The 7,274-nt window shown below is 35.3% G+C and overlaps 1 long non-coding RNA gene across 1 annotated transcript; it reads right to left on the bottom strand.

Moving 5' to 3' along the window:
• Positions 1 to 2,405: 2,405 nt before the first annotated feature.
• Positions 2,406 to 5,335, bottom strand: LOC113715184 (uncharacterized). Its single transcript, XR_011822294.1, has 2 exons — positions 5,042 to 5,335; positions 2,406 to 2,571 (listed from the first exon to the last, which is right to left on the bottom strand). It is a non-coding gene; the product is annotated as an uncharacterized lncRNA (long non-coding RNA).
• Positions 5,336 to 7,274: the final 1,939 nt, after the last annotated feature.

The following is a 7,274-nucleotide window of genomic DNA, read 5'->3' on the forward strand; positions in this document are numbered from 1 at the left end:
GAATTGAGGTGAACACTCAACGTTGGATTGAGATGGATTCGATTCGAAGTCATTAACTCTTGATTCAATGGTAATTCAGAAAGTAGAAGATCAAATGCAAGTATTAATGGTGCATTGCATGAACAAGCATCTGGGCATAATGATTAGTGAGGAATTGGAGTAGAAAACAATTTAGAAGGCAATACGAGACCTCAATACGTGGCCTTAGGTTGCATATTGAGTGATCGCGTATTCTCCCCTGTCTTTCTACAACTTGTTCTGCAACTTGCTCTATTTTCACACTGCTTTTCAGCTCAATTTTACCTCATAATTTTGGCTGCACATGCTCAAAATTCCTTAAGGAAGAGAAAAGGAGTTTTTGTCTTATCATTAACCATTTTTTGACCCTCTTAACAATACATATATAAGAATCATTGACGGGAGAGAGGATTCTTGGTAGTTCTTGGTAGACATTAGTTTTAATTCTTTCTCATTCTCTCTAGTTAGAAACTTATAAGAAAAATTTGGAGAATTCATTGTATCATTCATTTTGTTAACGAAATAGAAGATTTGGGAGCTTGTTCATCATTTTAGCTAAGCTTTCTCTATCTTTTTCTTTACTTGTGATTCATTATGTTTACATGCAATGAAGTTATGCTTTTTATTGTCTTATTTCACATGAGTAGTTAAATTTCTAGATTTAGAAAGTAGATAAAACTTATGGCTATTTGATATGAAGTGAATTTGATTTACACTTGTTATATCTTGCATTAACTTGTCCATTTATGCATGCTTACTACTTGTTGTTGCTTGATCACCAATAGTAAGTTTTTAGTTGTTATTATACAATGAAAATTGGTAATAATGATGGAACAATATAAATGGAGCTTAAGGAGTAGACTAATAAGAATAGAGGTACACTTAAGTGGATTAACTTTGCATTTCATAAAGAACAAAGAGTAGATCCAGTTATTCATCATAAGAATAGGAAAAACTAAACTATTCTAAACCACTACATCATGAGAGTGAGTTTTGCGAAATTTGGAAATGAATCTCTAGTTAAACAAGAGTAGTAACAAGAGGTAAATTTATTCACTTATATCTTTGCGCCATAAGTGGACTCTATCTCTTTAGACTCAAGTATTTAGTGAAATTTGTTCATTGTTATCTTGCAAATTATTTAGTTAAAATAGTTAGATAGCAAGTATTGTTATTTCTTTTGCCTTCATTTGATAGATAGTCTAAATAATAGAGTAAGTAAAGGATCTAGTACTTATAATAGTTGCTCATCGTGGGATTGACCCGATATACGCCCTAAACTACTATTTGACTTGTATACTTGCAATCAAACGAGTATATTTTGGATTAAACTTGCATTTATATTGAGAACCCATCACAAAGACGATTGGAATAGTCGGATTATGAAATAGCTGGTGAGAATAATGATGTAATTGATGAATGCATAAAATTAGGGCAACAATTTTGTTATCATAAAAATGCAAATGAAGCTGGAATAAGTGCTGCATACCAGAAATCAAGGAAGAAGAGGGGCAAGGAGAAGGAGCCTGCCATAGATGTCAATGCATACAAAGATCTGAACATGGTTAATGTTGATGGCATATAGTCTGAGTATGAATCAGATGCATCCAAGGAGCTTAAAAGTGAAAGTGAATCAGAAAATGAAGATAGTGAGAGAATAAGAAAGAGGCCAAAGTTGCTAGTTTTTAATGAGAAAATGGACCTGAAAAAGCCACAACTCAAAGTTGGTCAAAAGTTTACTTCTATGGTAATATTTAGATTGGCTGTTAGAATACATGCCATTCTAGAAGGAAGAGACGTATACTTCAAGATGAATGACACAAGAAGGGTAAAGGCAACATGTAGATGATGTGATAGGGAGCTGTTTGTTTCTAACATGCAAGGTGAGAGTACCTTCCAAATTAAAACTCTTTCTGGTGAGCATAGTTGTGGAAGAGTGTTCTACAATAAAAATATGACTTCTAGGCTAGCAATTAAATTATTTCTTGATGAGGTTAGAAAGATCCCATCGATGAATGTTCATGAGCTCATGATGAAGGTGAATGTAGAGCTAAATGTGGATTTTTCTTTGAAACAAGGTTATAGGACATCGTAGAAAGTGAGGACAGCTATGCAAGGGTCTCATTAGAAACAGTACAATATGTTGGAGGACTTTTGTAATGAATTGAGAAGGACAAATCCAGGTTTGACTATGTTTGATGAAACTAAAGAAGAAGAAGATGGCATTTCCAGGTTCAAAAGGCTCTATATGTGCTTAGATGTGACGCCCCCCACTTCTTCCAAGGGCGAACCCAAGGGTATCCGCGGGACGCCTGCCCAACTCTCGCCAGGACTCAAGACAAATCAAATCGAACTTAACGATACATACCAAATACTATGAGTCAAAATAAAGAAAAGTCGCTTCCTTAACTAAATATTTAAATCTTACATCATGTCTACAAAAGATACATCAAGTTCCAAAATGCAACCATTAAAAGTCGACTACACATTTACAGCCCCGATTCCAATCAAAAGTATAATCTAGTCAGCTTTACCAAAATCTTCCAATCCAACCTGTTAAGGAAAACAAACTAATAGGATGAGTCAATACTCAGTGAGGCCAAGAAAACACACATGCAAACACATAATCCAAGTAGCAACAACAATTACATTATAGGTAAGGGTATCAAATTCGAATAATTCACATTTCGAATAGGAAAAATAAACAGAAACAATTCAAGGATACTGTAGCTCTCAGGAGCTAAATTCCACGTAGTCGAGTCGAAATCTTGATCACATCTCACGTTGACACTCCGTCAACCACATAAGTATCAAATCCGTAGATACACCACTTTTCTTCGAATCCCGTCACCATAACACCTCCTTACCGGGCCCGCTAATCAAAGTTTTTGATAATACTCGAGTATATCATGGCAATACTGCACGAGTAATGCCGAGCAAGATCTCTCCAATAGATCATACTCTACGAATATCTCATGGTTTGCTAAGCTTATCGACCAAGCCCATGCTGGTTCGATTCGCAAAGTTAGCCAACGAGTTTTGGGCGTCCCCCGAATATGAATACGAATACGAATATAAGTCGATGAGCAACGCTCAAATCGACAATTCCAAATACGAATCACAAATACGAATCACATATACGAATCACAAGTACAAATCACATCCACATTACCATGTACAAGTCGGATACGAATTCACATAGCAAAATTCGAATATAATTTCATTTGAAAGAGAACGAGTGCGATAAAGTACACCATCGTCTCAAAATTTCAAATTTACATAACGGATAAGAAACAGATAACCACTTAACAACAAGTTCATGCACTTGACACTCACAGTGATTCAAGTAGCGAGTTCAAATGATGGTTTAGGCGTCTTCCGTGAGATCCTCTGGAAGGTCCTCTTGAGCGCCTGAGCATTTAATAGTGAATTATCATTCACACATCCCAATTATCAAGGAAGATTGTGCACTAGTACAATCTGGGGAAATTTCATGAAAATGAACCTCAATTACTAGTAAATCGAGATTCAAGTGGAGTTTCTTAATGTACAAGAGCAATCGAGTTTTGTTATCTTGGAAATCAAGCATAAACGTTCAAGTATTATCGAAGGAATAAGGAATACTTGAAAAACTCCATTTCCTTGAAATTCAGAAAATTTCAGTTTTGATACGATATTTTGAAAAAATCGTATCTCAGATTCCACATGTCGAAAATTGAAAAACTTGGTACCGTTGGAAACCTCTTCCAAAGTACTAAAAGTTCTTAGAAGACACTTTTCCATGAATCTAAGTGGAAGGTATTCAAAAATGAGCTTAAAATTGCTGTTCCAAATCACCCAGAATTGAGCCGGGGTTGGTTTTTCGCTAACTTTGAAAATTCAACAGAATTCACTCGTTGCAAACCAGCCCTTAAAATTTGTAGCTCAATTAGAGGTGTAAGTAAGGTTTAGGGCAGAACAAGCGGATCGAGAATCGGAGTTTCGAGCACCAAGATATGGTAGTTCAAAGTTGGGTAAATTTCAAAACTGTTAACAAATTTCCAGATTTGGTTCCGACTTTGGACCTTTTATTAAGTGTCGAAACGGACTTCGATTGACACCAAATTTTGCAATATAATACTCCCATATGAAGGGTATCTCTCTATCAAATTTCAGGGAAAAATACCCTCGGAAAGGTGGTTAATCAATCAACCAAAGTTTGGAAAAATCCTTAAGGCAATCTGTCTAAATCTAAGATTTTCAAAAACGAGGCAGTCGCCGTATTTTGATCATAACTCCCTCAATTTAACTCAGAATTGGGAATGGTTGATAGTGTTAGAAAATACATTCACAGGGCTAAAATTTCACAGAAGAAATCGTTACAAGTTTCAGCATGCAACTGGTTCGAAATTAAGCCTAAAGTTGCAGCATCATCAAATCATTTCGGCAGAACGGAGAGACAGGACAACTGAATTCAGATGAATGGTGCGGTTCACACACATGGAACCAAAATGTGCATTATACACCGTTGGAAACATGGGAACGTCTAGTTTGAAATTCCGCTAACGGCACTCGATTTCGACTTCGGAGTAAGGAGTTATGGACGAAACACGAACACTGGTCTGGTTACGACGGCAACCGTTTCCAGATTACTAGCTTTGGAAAGTAAATTCTTTTGATCAACCAAAACTCAATATTTTTCAACGAAATTTTGTACACAACTTCTACAACATGTAAACAACACAATCAAGCCATTAAATCCTCAAATATCTGCAGTAAAGTGGCCGAACAAACAGGGGCAAAATGGTCAAACTTGGCCATTGCACTCAACGTGAGTTTCCAGCAGTTTTCCTTCAACAAATCACTAACTTAAACACTGATCCGATATCATAAACTTCATCAAGCACAAAATCAGCAACAACCCAAGAGTGGGAATTCATAGAGCCCACTTTTTTTCCAACAATACAAGCTACTAAAGTGAAGATTTCAGCTCAAATGCATAAATCAACCTCCATAAGACAAGTTTAAGGTAGTTGATCATTACCTACTTTGATGGTTGTTCAAATCAGAAAATTTCGGTCCCTTTGAAGCCTGAAGAAAACCGTGAAGCTCCTCCCTTTTTCAGCTTAAAGTGTTGTCCAAGTGTAGAGTTAAGTGTATGTGAAGTTTTGGTTGAATCTATGGAGGTTTTGGTAGTGATTTGGTGAATTTGTAGAAGGAATGGTGAAGCTGTTTCGGCTGAAGCTATCCGTCCATTGCAGCTAGAAGAAATGAGATGCGGTTCTGGTTTCCTTTGCGTACAAAAGACGCTTGACGTCTAATATTTTAAATACGTCAAATCAATTACAACTAGTGCCCTACGTGCGCGTTTTGTGTTCGATTTCTCTTACGTTTGTTGCACTAGTGCACTAAACCTCTAGGGCACTTACATTCATATAAATATTATTCATTCTTAATTGTCCCAAAATAATGGTCCAAAGTCCCCCAATTAAGCGCGCACGTGAAAACACGTATTTCTAATTTAGGCGCAATAAAATTGAAACCTTTGAGAAATTCTTATAACGATCGTACCACTAGCTATTACTTGTGTGTTTAAACCTAAAATTGTCTATTTTAGGACCATTGTATAGGTCTCAAATTTTTGAGATTATTGTACTCCCAATTGGCTAAAGTGTTTAGACACGTTTTCACTTTTTCGCTAAACAAGCTTATAAGAAAATATTTGTTTATTTATCTATATTTTTATTTTATTTATTTTTAAAATGAGATACTTTAGAAATATAACGAAACTATAAAACCATATATTTAGGTCTAATAAGGATAGAAAATAATATTCGGGGCGAAAATCCAAATAGATAATTAATTGAGCCAAAATTAGGGGTTTAAAAATAATAATTTTACGAGTCCTCACGCGAATTGAGTATTAATTCCTTAATTAACCTTTCTTAATCTATTATTGATCGTTCTTAATTCTCCAATATTAATACACTCTCGATTCAAATATAGTCTCGAAAAATGTGCACTCGTTGTTCCGAACTAAACGAGTTTTCGAAAAGTGAATTTTTCCAACAAAACGCTTTTAAAAATATAAAAGAGGCGTCGTTCCATATAAATGGATTTTAAATGATCGAAATAAATAATTTGGAGAAAAATGAGTAAATAAATATTTAAACAAACTACTAATATTCGATAAAATAAAATAAAAAATTTCTGGTCCTCACATTAGAGCCATTGAAGAGGGGATTTTTAATAGGTTGTAGGCACTGGATAGGTTTGGATGGGTGCTTCCTAAAGGGCCCCTATGGGGGTCGGTTATTATCAACTGTGGGCGTGGATGCTGACGATAAGATGTATTCAATGGCTATAGCAGTGGTTGGTGTGGAGAACTACATCAATTGGAGTTGGTTTCTAGGGATGCTTGTCTAGGACCTAGAAATTATGAATTCCTGCAATTGGTGCATAATGATCGACAAGCAAAGGCATCTTTGTCTTGTTGTAACAAAGTTTGTCATTCTAGCAGTTGATTAGATATTTTTTTATTTACTATACTGCTAAGTTCACTGATAGTTTGAGGTTTTTATGTGAACTAGGGACTTCTTCAAGCAGTTAAAGGCAAGCTGCTATTGGCCGAGCATAGATGTTGTATTTAACACTTGTACACAAACTTCAAGATGAACCACAGAGGTTTAACTCTAAAAGAGAGGATTTGGAGATGTGCCTAAGCATCTTACGTGAACCAATTTAGAGCTAAAATAGAGGTTATGAAGCAAGAATCTACACTTGCGCATGCCTGGTTGGATGAAAAAGAGCCTACATCTTGGAGATCCCAGTTTAGAGATGGATTTGACACTGACATTTTAGTGAATAACATGTGCGAATTAACGCAGTGACATTGAAAGCAAGATCACTTCCTATCATAGGAATGCTACAAACTATTTACCTATATCTGTTGAAGAGAATGGAAAGTAGTAGGGACAACATGTCCAAGCATGAAGGTTGTCACGCCTCATTTTTGAAATAAAATTTAATTTAGGTGTTAAAAAATAATTTTTTATTTTAAAGAATAAATAAAGAAAAGAAAAGAAAAAGAGCCTAATATGGGACCTAAAATATGCGATAGTTTTGGTCCAAAATAATAGTCTAAAAAGGAATTTTTAAGAAAAATGGGAATCACCGCTTGGTATTGATTTTAGGTGAATCAAATCACCCAAAATATTTGTAAATAAATAAATAAAAAATAAAACCCCTTTTAGGCTACTCAGGTCTTTGAAAACAAG

The sequence above is a fragment of the Coffea arabica genome, chromosome 10c (assembly GCF_036785885.1).
Source record: "Coffea arabica cultivar ET-39 chromosome 10c, Coffea Arabica ET-39 HiFi, whole genome shotgun sequence".
In the NCBI taxonomy this organism is placed as follows: Eukaryota; Viridiplantae; Streptophyta; class Magnoliopsida; order Gentianales; family Rubiaceae; genus Coffea; species Coffea arabica.